At 47.3% G+C, this 19,492-nt stretch overlaps 1 protein-coding gene and 1 pseudogene across 1 annotated transcript in view; one reads left to right on the top strand and one right to left on the bottom strand.

Annotated features, from left to right (window-relative positions):
- The window catches only part of LOC135903559 (salivary anticoagulant protein P23-like), a 35,294-nt gene that overhangs the window by 14,138 nt on the left and 1,664 nt on the right, over window positions 1-19,492 (bottom strand). The gene's annotated exons all lie outside the window — the stretch shown is intronic.
- On the top strand, window positions 3,347-19,446 carry LOC135903579 (importin-5 pseudogene; annotated as a pseudogene).

Here is a 19,492-nt window from a genome sequence, read left to right on the forward strand (position 1 = left end):
CTGTGTATGTGGGCCCCTTAATGGCGAACTGCAGCTCCGCCGCCGATCGACCCGGCATTGCACTATCTTCGGGATCGGCCCATGCTTGAGAAGTTCCTAACGCCTGCTTCACCTCCGCCGCGGGTCGGCCCGGCATTGCACCATCTTCGAGATTGGCCCACGTATGGAGAACACCTGCTTCACCTCCGCCGCGGGTCGGCCCGGCATTTCACTATCTTCGGGATCGGCCCGCGTGTGGGGAGTGCTTAACGCCTGCTTCACCTCCACCGCAGGTCGACCCGGCATTGCACCATCTCCGGGATCGGCGCACGTATGGGGAGTTTCTTGCTTACCACGCCAACGACACGAAAATTTTCTTGGACGGTAGAGGCATACAGCTTCGCTGCAAGAAGACGAGGACACGCCCAGCTCGCTGACGGTGCGCGTGTATGATGACGATGGCACGATAACGACGGCATGAAGATGATGGTATGACAACGGATGCATGACAGTCTGACGACGGCGCAATGACCAGGATGGCGTGACAATGACAAGATAATTAGGGTTGATTGACTGCAACATGGTTACGTTAAAATGACGAAGAAGGAATGCCGTCGATGAAACTGTGAAGGTGGTATGGCGACGATGGCATGACGACGACTGTGTGACGACGATGACGTGAGGATGACGGCATGACGAAGGTCGAATGAAGATGTTAGAATGATGACGACGGTAAGCCAGCGAATTCATGACGACGACTGTGCGACGACAGAACAATGACGAACGGTGGAGTGACTACGGTGTGAGGACAGCGGGATGAGGATGAGTGTATGACGACGCCGCCATGACGAGAGTCAAATGACGAACCTGCAGTGACGACAGTGGAACAACCGCGACGGGATCACGATGACGGTACGACAACGAGTGGATGGCCACTATGTGACTACGATGGCGTGGCGGCGATGACCTGGCGAGAGTCGGATGACAAAGCTAGAATGACGATGGTGCAATGACCACGATGGCATCCCGACCACGAGCGTTTTGTGGCTCAAGCTATTGGACAGCTTGGGCCACTGGGTCGGTGTAGAAGGCGTGACGACGACGGCATGACGACAGTCAGATGGTGAGTCTGAAATCACAACGATGGAAAGGGCACGATAGCGTCACGATGACAAGCACGTACCTACCGGCCTAACCTGGCAGACAACTTCGACCACTGGGTCTGCATAGATAGATAGATAGATAGATAGATAGATAGATAGATAGATAGATAGATAGATAGATAGATAGATAGATAGATAGATAGATAGATAGATAGATAGATAGATAGATAGATAGATAGATAGATAGATAGATAGATAGATAGATAGATAGATAGATAGATAGATAGATAGATAGATAGATAGATAGATAGATAGATAGATAGATAGATAGATAGATAGATAGATAGATAGATAGATAGATAGATAGATAGATAGATAGATAGATAGATAGATAGATAGATAGATAGATAGATAGATAGATAGATAGATAGATAGATAGATAGATAGATAGATAGATAGATAGATAGATAGATAGATAGATAGATAGATAGATAGATAGATAGATAGATAGATAGATAGATAGATAGATAGATCATTTGCCACAGCAGGTAAATTTGAGGGTACGGCTCAAAACATTCTTTCATGTAGCGCATCATTATTCCTCGCTTATTCAACTGCGTGCCGCAAGTAACCTATAACAGTTCCTTACAGAACATACCACCCTGTATATTCCCCTGCGAGAACGTACGCAGAAATATTATGCATGAACCCGGCCTACGTGTCACTTGGCAGAAGCGCAAGCAAATACGCGCGGAAAGCTGCCGTCAGCGGCGGCGCGGGTCTCAGATATCAGGGTGTCCGACGTCAAGTGATGCCCCCGCGTGGAGCGTCTTTTGCTCGCTAAAGGGTGACGCATGCTCTGCACTATCGTCGCACGCGACACCTCAACGTTCAAACGAAAAAGAAAAAAGCTGAAGCAAAGCAGGCGCAGCCAATGAACATCCTTGGGCGCAGCGCAGGCCGACGTAACTGGCACAGAAGCGCGCACGAAAGAGTAGTCGTATAGTATAGCAATAATAATCTGTTATAGCGAAGCATTCTTTGCCTCATACCAAACACTTTAATTGCAGTAATAATAATAATAATATTTGGGGTTTTACGTGCCAAAACCACTTTCTGATTATGAGGCACGCCGTAGTGGAGGACTCCGGAAATTTTGACCACCTCGGGTTCTTTAACGTGCACCTAAATCTAAGCACACGGGTGTTTTCGCATTTCGCCCCCATCGAAATGCGGCCGCCGTGGCCGGGATTCGATCCCGCGACCTCGTGCTCAGCAGCCCAACACCATAGCCACTGAGCAACCACGGCGGGTGTAATTGCAGTAGATGAGTACTAGGTTCATGCCTCGCTTCGTTTTTGACCTCATCTAAAAAAAAACAAAAAAGAGATAAATTGCATAAGATCTAACGTACCTGTTAGACTCAACTTTAAGAGAAGCTTGAATAAAACGCTGACTGAAATGTTTGAAATACGTGCTATACCGAGACATTTGTGATGCACCCAATATTATTTTATTTCCAGGTACGTCAAGTGACCGTTGAAGTTCTTGTGTCATCGGGTAAATTCTGTGTCGTTTGGCTTCACGGTGATTTATTATTCATTTATTAAGTTTGCCCACACAAAAACAATCGGAGAGAGAAGAAAGAGAACTAGCTGGCAACTGCCACAAGGAACGTCGCACAGTGCCTCTCTAAGGGAAAGGCATTGTTGCCCTAGAAGAGAAAAAGTACATAGAAAAAGAATAGTCAGTGAACAGAAAATAGATTAAATTAAGATGGAGAGGGAATAACAAGAAAAAAAGAAGAAAGAAAAGGTGGGGAGGAGGACGAGGGATCAAGAACAACACAAGAATAAAACATGCATGTGCGTCACACACTCGCCAAGCGGCACATCATCATCATCAGCCTGGCTACGCCCACTGCAGGGCAAAGGCCTCTCCAATACTTCTCTAACTACCCCAGTCATGTGGTAATTGTGGCCTTGTTGTCCATGCCAACTTCTTAATCTCATCCGCCCACCCAACTTTCTGCCGCCCCTGCTACGCTTCCCTTCTCTTGGAATCTAGTCCGTAACCCTTAACCCTTTAAGGCGCCTTGTACACAATTGTGTACATTGTACTTCTGGTGTTTTTTTTCACGTTTAGGGCGTGCAATTTTCTATTAGGTGGGCTTTAGCGCATTCCCAAACTTTAAGCTGACAACCATGTGCATTTTGGGCGCCATTTTTCGCATTTCGGTGAAGATGTTCATATCAAAACAAGAAATGGCGGACGCCGGAGCAGCAAAGAGCGGTGAGTCAAGTTCTTATTTTTTTAGAGCCGCTTTTTTTTATGCGAAGCATATTACGAGAGCTCAATCCAGCTCCTCAGGCGCGGCGGTGTCGCCTTGAAACCACGTGACACCGTGACGTCACGACAGAGGAGAAGTGGCTTTGGCTCAACTCTTGCAAGACGGGCTGGGTGGGAATCGAACCAGGGTCTCCGGAGTGTGGGACGGAGACGCTACCACTGAGCCACGAGTACGATGCTTCAGAGCGGTACAAAAGCGCCTCTAGTGAATGCGGTGTTGCCTTAGAAACGAGCTGTTTCTAAGGCGTGCGTCTCTTGCTCAGGCGCACATTTCGTTGCCGCGCCGAACGCTGCTTTGCTCGACGCTCACCGCGTCCAATGCGGGGCGCGTAGTCGCTGCCCTGTAGCCCATTGTCTTACACCCCTTGGCGGGTCGACGGGAACGCTGTCGCGTTCCACTCTTGAAGGCGAAGCAGTAATGCATGAGTTGTTTCTTCGTCTAGCCGAACCAAATATAGCCAAGCAACAGCAGTTCACCAGGCTAAACAGTGGTTCAACAACTAAAATAAAGGCTAGTATGCTTCGCATCCTGGGCTTAACCTTACCTAAGCCACAGCCATTTTTTTATTGTGGCAAGCGAAAGAAATTAGACGCGCTTGTGCATCATATGAAGTACCGAGAAGTGATAATTTCATCCATTCTGAGGAGATGACCAAACGCTAACGCTCGCACGCGCATGTGTACACGATTGTGTACAAAACGCCATGGTCGTTGCAGAAATGAAGAACGCTGAGAGTTGCTTTGATTTTCTTTCCAGGTTTTTGGCCATTCTTCGTTCTTCTTTCTACAGTGCAAACAAGCATAAGAAAACCCAAAAGACAGCTGAAAAGCTTTTGGAGCTCATTGCTGATAAATGTTTCAGACGTCGGGGAAAGTGACGAAGAAGAAGCCACGTGTGAAGCGACCGACGCCAGCGTTGCAGCTGCGTTTACCAACCTCACAGAAGAGGAAGATGCTGCTGCAGGGGAAATGCAAGCTGAAGAAGTGGACACTGAGAGCGCTTTTTCCTTTTGTGAACCTGGGTATCTGCAATTCTTTGCTGGACTACCACCGCGACAATCAAACGCTGCCTAGAGCAAAACTCCTATATTTGATGGGTTTTCTCTTGCAAGCTGCCGAAGCATTAAGTCGGTACTACCCGAGAAAAAGCGTGGAAGGCTTTCTCTTGCAGAGATCCATGCACCACAACCAAAGATAGGGCAAAAATTCAAGAATATCGCTTCCTTGCACCGACGCGCACTACGAGTCCTTTGACCATTGGCCCGAATCCCGCGACCAGAAGGTGCGAATTAGGTGCAAGCTCGAGAAGTGCACACGAGGCACCCGGATATTCTGCATAAAATGCGCCGTGCCACTGCGCCTGACGAAAGAGAGAAATTGCTTCTTCGCATTCCACAAGTGAATTTTGTGACCACCGAGGCGCTGTGTACACAATTGTGTACGATGTTGCAAATAATAAAGTTTCATGATAACTTTCAAGAATTCGATGGTTTTGTGTTTCTTAGGTCCCAAAAATAATGTTTATATACAAAAAGATTTTTTTCTATGCATAATTGCAAGTGGCTCCTGAAAGGGTTAATGACCATCGGTTATATTCCTCCTCATTGCATGCCTTGCCCATGCCCCCCATTTCTTTTTCTTGATTTCAACTAAGATGTGATTAACTCGCGTTTGTTCACTCACCCAATCTGCTCTCTTCTTATTCCTTAACGTTACACCCATCCTTCTTCCTTCCATAGTACGTTGCGTCGTCCTCAATTTAAGTAGAACACTTTTCGTAAGCCTCCAGGTTTCTGCGCCGTAGGTGAGTACTGGTAAGACACAGCTGTTATACACTTTTCTCTTGAGGAATAATGGCAACCTGTTGTTCATTATCTGAGAATGCCTGCCAAACGCACCCCACCTCATTTTTATTCTTCTGATTATTTCAGTTTCATGATCCGAATCCGCGGTCACTATCTGCCCTAAGTAGATGGATTCCCTTACCACTTCCAGTGCCACGCTACCTATCGTAAACTGCTGTTCTCTTCCAAGATTGTTAAACATTACGTTATATTCGGCAAATTAATTTTTAGACCCACGCTTCTACTTCGCCTGTCCAGGTCAGTGACCATGCATTGCAATTTGTCCCCTGAGTTACTAAGCAAAGCAATATCATCAGCGAATCGCAAATCACTAAGGTATTCTCCATTTACACTTATTCCCAATTCTTCCCAATCCAGGTCTCTGAATACTTCCTGTCAACACGCTGTGAATAGCATTGGAGAGATCGTATCTCCCTGCCTGACGCCCTTCTTTATTGGGATTTTGTTGCTTTCTTTATGGAGGACTACGGTAGCTGTGGAGCCGCTATAGATATTTTTCATTATCTTTACATACGGCTCGTCTACACCTGATACCGTAATGCCTGCATGACTGCTAAGGTTTCGACTGAATCAAACGCTTTCTCGTAATCAATGAAAGCTATATATAAGGGTTGGTTATGTTCTGCACAATTTTCTATCACCTGAGTGATAGTGTGAATGTGGTCTATTGTTGAGTAGCCTTTACGAAATCCTGCCTGATCCTTTGGTTGGCAGAAGTGTAAAGTGTTCCTGATTCTATTTGGGATTACATTAGTAAATACTTTGTAGGCAACGGACAGTAAGCTGATCGGTCTATAATTTTTCAAGTCCTTGGCATCCCCTTTCTTATGGATTAAGATTATGTTGGCGTTCTTCCAAGATTATGGTACGCTCGAGGTCATGAGGCATTTTGTATACAGGGTGGCCAGTTTTTCTAGCACAATCTGTCCACCATCCTTCAACAAATCTGCTGTTACCTGATCCTCCCCAGCTGCCTTCCCCTTTTGCAAAGCTCCCAAGACTTTCTTCTTCCAGCGTTACTTGTGGGATGTCAAATTCCTCTAGACTATTCCCTCTTCCATTATCGTCGTGGGCGCCACTGGTTATGTATAAATCTATATAGAACTCTTCAGCCACTTCAACTATCTTATCCATGTTAGTAATGATATTTTCGGCTTTGTCTTTTAACGCATACATCTGATTCTTGCCTATTCTTAGTTTCTTTTTCACTGCTTTTAGGCTTCCTCCGTTCCTGAGAACATGCTCAATTCTATCCATCTTATGCTTCCGTACGTCAGCTATCTTACGCTTGTTGATTAACTTGGAAAGTTCTGCCAGTAATATGCTCGCTGTAGGGTTAGAGGCTTTCATACATTGGCGTTTCTTAATTAGATCCTTCCTCTCCTGCGATAGCTTACCGGTATCCTGTCTAACGGAGTTAACACCGACTTCTGTTGCACACTTCTTAAGGATGCCCTTAAGATTGGCATTCATTGCTTCAAGAATGAGGTCTTCTTCCTGAGTTAAAGCCAAATACCTGTTCTGTAGCTTGATCCGGAATTCCTCTATTTTCCCTCTTACCGCTGACTAATCGGCTTCTTGTGTACCAGTTTCCTCCATTCCCTCCTCAAGTGTAGGCTAATTCGATATATTACCATCCTATGGTTACTGCAGCGCACCTTGCCGAGCACGTCCACACCTTGTATGCTGCCAGGGCTAGCGCATAGTATGAAGTCTATGTCATTTCTAGTCTCGCCATTCGGGCTCCTCCACGTCCACTTTCGGTTATCCCGCTGGCGGAAGAAGGTACTCATTATCCGCAAATTATTCTGTTCTGCAAACTCTACTAATAACTCTCTCCTGCTATTCCTATAATCTATGCCATATTCCCCCACTGACATGTCTCCAGCCTGCTTCTTGCTTACCCTGGCATTCAATTCGCTCATCAGTATAGTGAATTTGGTTTTGACTTTACCCATCGTCGATTCCACGTCTTCATAGAAGCTTTCGACTTGCTGGTCATCATGACTAGATGTAGGCGCGTAGACCTGTACGACCTTCAATTTGTACCTCTTATTAAGTTTCCCAACAAGACCTGCCACCTGGTGAATGGCCCACAAATCAGCACAAAAATTGAAGCAATGCGACAGACTATAATCGGGAGTCCGGATGTGTCGCCTTCTGATAGGCCCTGCGTGCTCGATCACGTTTGGACGCACGGCCAACGGGAAACATAATGTCGCCGATCGTAGCACATGGTGAGGCAAGTGAATGTTAGAGTCTGAACATTGGGGAGACCGCTGAGTGCAATAGGAGGAACAGTCCAGGATTAATTGAGTGACTCAGTGACTCTGTTTCTCCGCAGGGAGCACTGCATGCACCGTGTGCCTGCCTCTGTCACCGTTTAGTGCGGTAACGCGCACGTAGCTGTTCGTGTTTTGCGCCGCTTCTTGTAGCACATAGGCGAATACGTACCCGCCCTGCAGGGCGGCAAGACGGAGATAACCCCTACACGTGACCGCGTATTACACAGGCGACGGGATCGACCCACTTTGTTATGGGACTGAATCCGGGGTTGACACACTTCACTCACTGAAAAACCTACCGAGCAGATGCACCAAACCCTGGAGAGAGAGGAATATAAGAGCCGACTAGAACCCGAGGACCCGAGCCCGCTCCGAAGTTTTCCAAAATTGTTGAGGGGAGGGGGGGGCTCTGTCACCCCCCCCCCACAATCTTTTCACCTAGAATTTTATCGTGGATAAAAGCTTGCTGCATCATTGTCGTTGCGCACTGCACAGAGTTCACTTCATACTTTCACTTTATTTCCGTAAATCCTCACAAATAAGAGGACAAGCGCATTATAAGCATCAGCGGCGACTACATGATTCGTATTTTTTAACTTCAACATTTTTTTAAACATTCCTCTCTGAACACCTTGCACAAACACAATATATTTAAATATATACGTACGCAGGACGAACTGTATCATATTTTTTCAAGAGAAAAGGTAGCCAGCTAACAATTATTTCTAGTGGTATGGATAGCCTACGTCTAGAGAATAAATATGTTGCTGTATGTTCACCTCGCTCAAATTGCTCTGCTTGCTTTCATTAAATCTGAAAAAAAAACCTGCTGACTTCAGTAACTCCTTCAGCAGAGTATATTAAACAAAATTCTGTTTACTTCGGCCGAAGTATACCTGTAGCCTAAATGCGCTGACATTGGATTGTGAACTTCTCACAACTCGCCCAAAGTGCGTAACACGTGTCTTGCGATTGAATCGGAACAAGCATTCAGAGATAAATGTGACCAGAGATAGAAGCGGAGCAGCTGAGCAGCCATGGAGGCCTCCGTCTGAGCAGCTAGCAGCTGCCGGCCGTGCGTTCACCGAATAAAAACTACCGGTAACTAAACGTCTCGGCAAATCTTCAATTTGCTCCGTGTTGTCGACGCAAAAGGTGACATGTCGGGCCACCACTCTGGCTTCACAGAGCGTTCGCTTGCCATGCCTAGTTGCGTGACGTAATGCTCCCTATCTTTTTCCTTCTTCCATGCTATCGTCGGAGCAGTTGTCTGTTTCGTTATGTCTCGTACAGTGGACAATAGAACACTGGACTTTTGTTAACGGAGGTTAACTGGGTTTATTAAGCGTGGAGTACACAGGAATGGGTGTGGTTACATGGAGGCACAGAGAGTACAGTGTCTTCGAGACGGGGCGGCGGCCGACCAGCAGGAGAGGAGCGGGAGAGCCAGACTCAAATTGATATGTCGTCTGCTCAGAGTTCATAGAGGAGGAGGGTTGCCGCGACGGTGGGAGCGGAGGTTTCAGAAGGGCGCGTGGCCAGCACGTGCGGGATCTCTTGAGCCTTCTTGTAACATCCTTCCTTTTTTGGTGATAACCTTTCAACCGACGACAAAATCCTCGAACCTCTTGGGAAGTCTTGTGTAAAAGTAATTCTTTGCCTGGTCTGTGCTCGATGACAATGTTGTATCTTTGCGTCTGAAGAATCATGCCTTGTAGTCGTCTTGGAACTTGGTCCAATCGTTTCTTCAGGATCGCTTGTAGTGGCTTGTGATCACTGATGATCTTTGTTTCTCTTCCGAATGTGTACTGGTGGAACTTGTTTAGTGCGAAGACGATAGCCAACATTTCCTTTTCAATTTCTGCATAGCGGCTTTCTATCGGTGTAAGTGCTCTGCTGGCGAACGAAATTGGCTGTCCGTCTTGAAGAAGAGCTGCTCCGAGTCCAAGATCGCTTGCATCACACTGAATTTCTAACTGCTTTCGTGAGCCGAAGTAGGCCAGAATTGGAACTCTTGTCACAGCGTCTTTTGCCTTTTGAAATGCTTCTTCTTGCGGTTTTCCCCAGTGCCATGGTGTATCCTGGACAGTGAGCTTTCTCAATGGCTCTAATACACGCGAGATTTTCGGCAAGAATCTGGAGAGATAGTTGATCATTCCGCAGAAGCGTTGTATTCCCTGGACATCGACTGGCTTTGGCATTTGGTCAATTGCCTTGACTTTATTTGGATCAACCTTTAGTCCTTCTTTTGTCAGCAGGTGTCCCAGGAAGACAGTTTATGAGGCTCTGAGCGGAGTTTTTTTCTTTGTTGAGACGAATTCCGATTTGTCGGCATCTCTGGAGTAGACTCTCTAATTTCTTGTCATGATCTTTGACAGCATCTTTTTCAGTTTCGCCCACTCCATAGACAAGAATGTCGTCTGCAACGCAGAGAACTCCGCTAAGTCCTTCAAGTGCCACTTGAAGTCTTTTCTGAAAAATTTCGCTGCTTACCGCAAGTCCAAAGGGCAGGCGGAGCCATCGATAACGACCTTTTGGTGTTTGAAATGTGGTCATAAAGCTTGACTCATTATCGAGAGAACATTGCCAGTAGCCTTCCCGCAAGTCTAGTTTTGAGAAGATTTTTGCTTTGGCAAGATCGGGTAGGACATCATCGAGGATGGGCAATGTGTGACGTCCTCGTTCGAGAGCCTCGTTCAGTGCTTGTGGGTCAATGCATATTCGCATTTCACCATTTTTCTTGGTTGCGACAACCAATCTGCTCACCCACTGCGTTGGTTCTGCTACACTTTTAATGACACCTTTTTTTTTTTCAGACTTGCCAATGTTTGTTCTAATTGCGGTTTAATGCTGACAGGCACCCTGCAACTTGCTATCGCTTTCGGAAGCATATCTGGCTTGGTCACCAAGTGTACTTTTCCCGGGAGTGTTCCTAGAGTGTCACCAAAAACATCTGGGTATTTTTCCACCATGTGATGAGTGAAATTTTGTTCTGGAATTTCGTCGATTCCAGCCACAAGGTTATAGTCTATGGTTATCAGACCCATTTTCTCATCTGTCAATCTTCCGATGAGAGGAGTGAAGTCATCTTTAACCCCTATGAATTCCACAGAATGTCTGTGTCCGTTTGCGGTTGTAACATCTAGTTGCGCCTTGCCTGAACAGTGAACTTTGCTTCCATTCCACGTTCGCAGTGTTGTTGTGCACGGTTGTATTTGCTGTCGCTTGACGTGTCTAGCCGGGATGACGTCAAGAGCTGCACCGCTGTCCACTTGAAATTTTACTTGAGTTCCGTTCACTCTCACAGACGTGTGAACTGAGCTTGGTTTGTGGCTTTGAACTGCCAGTATGTTTTCATCCTCGCTATCTACTGCCAGGCCAGCAATTACCTTGCTGCTTTTACAAACTGCCGCGAAGTGATTTCGTTTTTTGCACTTGCTGCATGTCTGTTTCCAAGCTGGGCATGTTTCTCTTTTGCGCTCGTGGCTACCACCGCAATACCTGCATTTTGGTACGTTAGCTTTTTGTGGTTTTCCTTTCACGCTTTTCGTGTTTACATTGGTGCGATGGACGAATTTCTTCACTGCGTGCACTGTCTCGCTGCTTGATGGAGTACCCTCTTTATATGCCTTCATTTGAATTTTCGTGGCTTCGTGTGCTCGACACACCTTTTCAACCTTCTCTAGGGTCGGATCGTCTAACTTGAGAATGTCTGCGTGGGCCTTTTCGTCATAGATACCACAGACGATCTGGTCGCGGATCATTTTTTCTCTTTCGTTTCCGAATCCACAATCGCGCGCCTTGAGCTTCAAATCTGTTACGAAGCTGTCGAACTGCTCTTCCTCCCGTTGCATGCGAGTTCAGAAGACGTATCGCGAGTACAGCTCGTTGTGCTTCGGTAAGAAATGCGCGTCGAGGAGGCTGATGACATATGCGTAGTTAAATTCTGGGTTTGGTCTTTCCTCAGTCGATCCCCCGAAGTCCAAAGTGTTGTAGATATCAAGCAGTGAAGAACCACTGACGGTCAAAAGAAGTGCTACTTGCCGGTCAGATGGTGCTCTCGCTGTGTTAGTTGCTTTGAGGTACAGCGTGAAACTCTGCTTGAAGGCTCGCCATTGTTCCGCAGCGTTTCCTCTGGAGTCGAATTTCGCAGGTGCAGGAATCTTCTCCATTGCTGATGCGCTGATCTTAGAACTAGTTCACTTCTGACACCATGTTTCGTTATGTCTCGTATAGTGGACGATAGAACACTGGACTTTTGTTAACGGAGGTTAATTGGGTTTATTAAGCAGTGGTGCAGAAGATTGAGGCAGTGCTCAACAGCAAGATGCGTGAGCTGGTCGAAAAAGGCACCAAGCTCATGCTGGAGCAGATTGTGGTCACTCTGGCTGCACTAGCTGACCGTGCTGAGGAGAAGTTTGTGGACTACTATGACCGCTTCATGCCCTGCCTGAAGTACATCATCCAGAATGCCTCAACCCCTGAACTGCAGCTGCTGCGAGGAAAGGCCATCGAGTGTGTCAGCCTCATTAGACTTGCCGTGGGCCGAGAAAAGTTCATCGCAGATGCGAGTGACGTGATGGACATGCTGTTAAAGACACAAACAGCAGACATAAAAATCAGTGAGGACAATCCACAGCTCTCGTACATGATATCTGCATGGGCCCGGATCTGCAAAATATTGGGCAAGCAGTTCGAACCTTACCCCCATATGTGATGGGACCAGTGCTCAAAGCAGCTGCTCTCAAGCCGGAGATTGCCTTCATGGACAGTGATGACATGAAGGTTGTTGAGGCGACGAGGACTGGCAGTTTGTCAGCTTTGGCGACCAGCAAAACTTCGGCATTCGCACGATGGGCCTGGAGGAGAAGGCAACAGCCTGCCAGATGCTGGTGTGCCATGCACGGGAGCTGAAGGAGGGCTTCGCCTCGTATGCCGAGGAAGTGGTCAAGCTGATGGTGCCCATGCTCAAGTTTTACTTCCACGACGCCGTGCGGTCGGCAGCGGCCGAGTCCCTGCCCTGCCTGCTAGAGTGTGCACGCATCCGGGGCGATGCCTACGGGATGAGATGTGGCAGTACATCCGCCCTGGGCTGCTCAGTGCCATTGATGGAGAGCCAGAGAAGGAAGTCCTGTCTGACCACATGTCCAGCTTCTCACAGTGCCTGACAGTGCTGGGCACAAAGTGCCTGTCAGAGGAACAGATCAACAGCTTGATTGGGATATTGTACAAGTACCTGCGGGAGCACTTTCAACGGGCCGATGAGCGCCAGCTTAAGCGTAGGAACGAAGACTATGACGAGCTTGTTGAAAAGGAGGGCTGCCGCAATGGTGGGAGCGGAGGTTTCAGAAGGGGCGCGTGGCCAGCACGTGCGGGATGGTGGCGCCATCTCTTGAGCCTTCTTGTAACATTGTCGAGGTTGAGAGCGCTAAAGTCCCTTGATGATTTGAATGTAGCGACACTCTTTGAACTCTGCCGCCGCCGCGCGACCTCCTCGCCTCCTCCTCGCCCCTTGTGCGTTCCCCCCGCGGTAACCAATTTTGCCCCCGTTTTTCTGCACGACGATTGGTCTCCCTGCCGTTGCCCTTGGAAACGCGCGGATCTTGAGTTTTGCTTGTGTTTTTCTTTTTCGTTCGTGCCATTTTCCTCCTCAGCACGGCTGGCTCGGCGCTTTAGCTCGGCGTAGCGAACGTTGTACGCCGTGTTTCCTGCTATATGTGCTAGCGCTATGCCGGGCTGTTGCGCATATAACTGCAGCAAGAAGCCTGAAGATGGTTATGCCGTTTTTATGATACCACAAGGAAAGCGTGACGGCTTGCGCAGGAAGCAGTGGCTGCATGACTATGGCCGAAAGAACTTTGTTCCGACAAAGAACAGCGTTGTTTGCGAGCTGAGGCGTCTTTCTTATAGCTCGTAGCAAAGCATCCCGTAATGCTGCATTTTTTTTTTAATTCTTCCGCCCACCATGCTCACCACGCTCATAAACGCTCACCAGCGTTTATGTTGCGGTTGTTCTCAGTATGCTTAATATTCCCTTCACACGTCGCGAACTGTTGTTATTCACTCGGAAGTGCAGCCTTATAGATTGTGCTTTGCACCCTGAAAAAATTAGTGGCAAGTATACCCGTGTTATTGCAGGTGATGAGCGTTAGCTAGTCAACATTGAGGTTTTTGAAGTTTTAAGGCGAAAGCCTTGAGATCTCTGTTTCAAGGTCGCCTTGTAAACTGTAGGTATCACGTGACCCAAGAAAGCCCAGAGGTGACCCAAATCATGTCCGCGCCTGCATAAGAGAATGATTGCCCAAGTTAATTAATGAATCATTAGTGATTGACATAAAATGGATTAGGGAGGATTAATGATTAGCGTGTATTAAAGAAGATTAAGGTGTATTAGAGTGACTTAAGAAGGATTAAGATGCATGAATAAGGATTAAGGTGGGTGGAGGCGGATTAAGGCCGATTAATGTGGATTAAGGTGAATTATGGTTGCTAAAGGAGAATTAAGACCGATTAAGGTGGATTAGGGACCATAGAGCTGGATTAGGTTTGATAGAGGTGGATTAGGGTGTATTAAGGTTGATTGGGACTATTAAGCAGGATTAAGGTGGATGATGGAGGATTAAGACGGATTTTAATGGATCGCGGTTGATAAAGGAGGATTAAGAACGTATATGGTAGGTAAGGTGCATTAGGGGCGATGTAGATTGATTCGGTTGTATTAAGGTGGATTGGGAGTATTAAGCTGGATTAAGGTGGATGAAGGAGCATTAAGGTGGATTAGGGTGGACTAAGGTGAATAAGGGATCATTGAGTATTAAGCCCGATTAGTCTACCATAATCCCCCTAATGCACATTAATCCACCGAATCCACATTCATCGACCTTAATTATCCTTCATTCACTTTAATCCACCATAATCCACGAGAGTCCGCCTTAATGAACCCTAATCCAACGTCATCGACCTTAATCTGCTCTAACTCTCCTTAATGCACTTTAATCCTCCTTAACCAACGCTACTACTTCCTCATCCACTTTAATCCACCCTAATCCGCTATAATCGTCCTTAATTCACCTTAATCCACATTCATCTACTTTAGTCCACCCTTATCCTCCTTCATTCACTTTAATTCACTTTAGCCCACCATAATCCTCCTTAATGCACCTTAATCCTTCCTAATCCATCCTCATCCTTCTTCATGCACTTTAATCCACCCTAATCCACTATAATCGTCCTTAATGCACCTCAACACATCTTCATCCACCCTAACCCACCTTCATCGAACTTAATCCAACCTTGTCCTCCTTTATGCACCGTAATCCACTTTCATCAACTTTAATCCACCTTAACCCTCCTTAATACACCCGAATTCATCTTAATCCAATCCTAATCAATCATTACTTTGCTAATCATTAATCATCTCCTATGCGCGGCTGCACATGCTTTGGTTTGCTTCCCGCCTTCCTTCGGTCACGTGATATTTTCTGTAGCCCACAACGGGACCTTGATACAGAGGTCTAAGGCTTTCGCTTAATAAGCCACACACAAACGGATGTGTCACAAGCAATACTATATCAGACGCACGAAATAAAGCATCTCATCATGCGGCAGAAAAATTGTCTGGAGTATAGAACTCGCCTCAAAAGCTCCTTTTACATCTGTATACCCCGTTCATACGACTTTAGGAAAAAACCAACCTCGTCATAAATGTTGCCTCTAGCATTATCGATGCTGCTGTTAGCATTTCTCAAAATTTTCAACCCCACTGGGGCGCGCAACTGGCCCAAAATAGCACGCCTCCATAGAATCCTGCGGCCCGTCCGCGGTAGCCAAGGAGGAATAGCTTGCCGTGCGCAGCCGGCGGGCGAGGAGAATCGAGGAGGAAAGCGCCGTGAGGAGGAGAGTGTCGCTACTTTCAAACATCAAGGGGCTTTAGAGAGCGCTTCCCCGTTTCCTGCAATGTCATAAGAACAAAGAGTCGCCGCTGTCGGCGACGGTTCACCGTGACGTACACAACCTAAGTCATTGTATGCTGGTGTATCAACGAACGCTTGTCCCACCCACGCGTCCGCCCGTTCTACCGGCAGCGCCGGGAGCTTTGAATAGGCGAAACATCGGACGTTGGCTGCAGTAGTCACGTGGTTTCGCATCTGCCATTTCCTCCTACGAGAGCGAGTCATACCAGTCATACGTCCGGCTTGTGTGCTTGTCCGTTCTCTCCGCGTTCGAGGAATGACGGATCTGTCCGACTTGGCTTCGGGGGATGGAGGCGACCTGTCGAAGATACCATTACAATAGGAACGGTTGTATGCGATAGTGTGTGTGCACACAACGCTCATGCCAGCAGCAGAAGACACAACGCTGGTCCGGCGATTCGATTGGGCAGAGCGTTCACGGTGCGTCCACTCCGCTTCGTTCAAACGCACTACACGTCTCTGCAGACCCACTAGCATAGGGATATCTAATAGGAGATGGCTACTGCTCGCATTTTCGGAAATTTCGAAGGCATGAAGAAAAAACACGAAAAAAAATGTTTTCCCATTAATTTTGAAAACACTGGAAAAATATCCCAACATTTATTAGCTCATGGCAGTTAAAAGAAAAGTGTACGAGGGTGTGCATGGAGGCGTGCTAAAGTTATGGCGAGGGCACATGTCGCAAAAAATCCGATGTCGGCATCGGACGTCGCTGGGCGAAAAATCATTCCGAACCACGACTACGCAAGACCTCCGCGTGGCGCAGATGCGGTGCTAATTAATCGAACTCCTCAAAGTAAAATACGTTAGAAAAGTAGTAAATTACGACCTAAACACTACCTACAGACATGATAGCGTCGAAGTTTGATTTGAATATACAAGAAAACACAATTCTGTTACGCAGAAACTCAAACACAAACCTCTTTACCAAGCGCCGCGGCCCGCTCAGTTCCTTGCAACACAACCATCGCGCTCGCGTCCGCGCAACCGCAAGAAAGCTGCGGCCGCCGGGAAGCGTGACAAGCAGTACGTCAGGGATCTTTGAAATCTATCGTGTTCCATTCTTAAAGGGGCCCTGAACCACCCCTCAGGCTTGGTAAAATAACATAGTCCGCGGGTAGCATACGCTGTTGTGAACATCTCAGCCAAGTTCTGCTGTCGTACGCGGTCCGTGGAGCTCGCAAGCGGAGCGCGAAGACACCTTTTTCTCAAACGCTCTCGTTTCAAAAACTCCATGATCCTCGCTCTCTTCTTTGTACTTTATTTCGTCATAAAGCACACTCCAATACGCGGCTGCTATTGGTCGCTGCGCTCGGCTACACCGCGGCCGCCGCTAGGTGCCGCCACGAGTCCAGTGGCTAAGCATGGTAGGAAACTCTATGGCTAAGCGCACTGCGGCTCTCTGAGGACAGCCGCGTTTGGCTTACGTTTAGCGCGGCATAGGCACCAAATCGGAAACTTGAACTGTGCGACACGGTGACGTCTCCGCCGTAGCCTTCGCAGTGCAAGGCATTGGAGGAGGAAGGGGAGCACAGCTGAGGCCGTGTTTGATTGCCGATAACTCTGCTTCTAATGAACTCATTGAAGTACTTTTTTGCGGCAAAGTGGTTCTGAAATAGCCTATCTTCACTTCAGATGTCTTTCTCCACTTCGATAAAAGTGGTTGGCCCCTTTAACGGCGAAGCTTAATTTAAGCGTCCTCCAAAGTTTCTATAACCAATAACTCGCTCTTTTATCCGAGATTCATGGTTGCTTTCGCAACTTTCAACTTACGACTATGACAGCTGTCCCTTTTATTGCGATAGCAATTATATGGACACTCCAAACGCATTTCTACCATCGCCGTGATGTTCTCTATAAAGTCCAAGGGTAATAACAGCGTTGTCGCTCACCGTATGCTGTATGTGCGAATGAAAGCGTTCGAGGGTGAGCCGATGATGGCTAAAGCCCCTCAAACTTCGTAAAGTAACGGCACTCTCCTGCTCCGTCTTTACTCCTTCTCGTTTCTCCTCTCTTTCATGCTCCCTCCTCGACGCTACGCTGCCTACACCTCTCGAGTGTAGCAACGGCGCCAACATGCGCTCCTCCCCACTCCGTACACGCTTCTCAAGCGAAAATGGTGCTGAAGCACGACTCTAAACAAATGAAGCCGGCGGGAGGGCACACGTGAAGCTATTAGGCCAACAGCGGCGCGGCCTCGGCCAGAGCGCGCGAGGAGGCGGCATTCTTCAAAGCGTGTCGCTACTTTACGAAGTTAAAGGGGTTTTAATGATGGCGACACATACCCCTACCACACGGGCACAGAAAATTGACATTAACTGGCCAATGCCTTAAACTTTAATGTCATTCGCGGAGCGCCACACAGACATGCTTAATAGCATTATAAAGCTTAATGTCATTCGCGACGTAGTGCGTTCTCGTAACTCACTTTGCCGTCAAATGCGTACTCTCGTTCCCAATGTCTCCACATTCTGACGCGACTAAACAAACTATTGGTGAAAAACAATTAAATATTCTTCACTTTTTTTAAAAAAAATAGCTCTTTCTCGTGGCGTAGTGCGTTCTTACAATTATTACAACTCAATTGGCCATCGAATGCATACTCTCGTTTACAATGTCGCCGCTGTGGCTGTAGTGACCATATTCTAACGATATTAAACAAACCCAAACGATAACATGGGCCCCGGGACACGAGGGTGTTACTGGGAACCTCCGTGCAGATGAGGTGGCTCGAGGTTTTACTAATTGCCGAGCTGTCCATGGCAACAGGGTGGAGGACCCGACACCCATCGATCCAAGATCTAAAGCGATCTTGCAACACTACAGGGAAATCAGAAGGCTCTACCCAGCCCCGCATAGGAACCTTTCAGCCATGGACTCAGCGACGTTACGCAGGCTCCAAACAGACACATACATAAACCTACATAAACTGCATATATGCTACCCAACAGCATACAAGGACATATGCCCGTGGTGTGGGAGCACACCAACGCTCTACCACATCACATGGGAGTGCACAGCTCACACAGAAGAACAAGAAGATAATAACACGAGAGCGAGGTGGGAGGCATTGCTATCCAGCTCCGCCCTTGGGGATCATCTCAGGCTCGTCCGCAGGGCAGAAAGGATGGCGAGGGCCAGCGGTGCCTTGGAATAGGGGCCCGACCACACGGCGTTACCCCATTTTAGGGGCAACGAAGTTCTTTCAACGAATAAAGTTTTGTTCTTCTTCTTCTTTGTAGATAAAAACAACTAACATATTCTTCACTTTTTTAAAAGGAGCTTTTTATTTTCGTAGAAATCAGCAGGCGATCTTGCCGCTACTCATGGCTAGAGCACTAATCGTGAGCGCATTAGCGAGGAGAAGCTGTTCGATTGCACAGCGGCTGCTCCTTGCTTTGTTGGCCTCATACTGAAGACTTCGAATTTCTCGACAATGCTTGACTCGAGGAAGCAAATACGCCAGAACAAACTGGAGCACACGGTCCAATTCTTCAGGATCGCTGCTTGAGAGCTTTGAAGCTGTGAGCGCTATTTTTCCAATTTCAATGCTTTGGCTACGCTATGGATTGGCCGATGAGCTAGCTTTGGGTTCAAACAGTTTACGGCTGGATGCAATAATGACATTCCTGAAGTAAACTACATACAATATGCCGATTAATGTTTCTCATGCCATTTCTTAAACATCTGCTCATTAGATAATTGTTTTTTATTGTATTACGATTGGCAAACAAACTTAACCATTTCACCGCAGCTATCGCCATTGCAACGCTTAATGTCATTAAGTATGCGCGTGCAGCAGCGATCGAAATATAATGGCACTAAGAAACTTAAGGTCTTAAACATTTACTGCCATTAACCTCGCCCGTGTGGCACAGGTATCAATCTCTAGCGCGCAAGGGAGGAAAGCGGAGAGGAAGCGCGCCGTATTCTGTCGC

The sequence above is a fragment of the Dermacentor albipictus genome, chromosome 1 (assembly GCF_038994185.2).
Source record: "Dermacentor albipictus isolate Rhodes 1998 colony chromosome 1, USDA_Dalb.pri_finalv2, whole genome shotgun sequence".
In the NCBI taxonomy this organism is placed as follows: Eukaryota; Metazoa; Arthropoda; class Arachnida; order Ixodida; family Ixodidae; genus Dermacentor; species Dermacentor albipictus.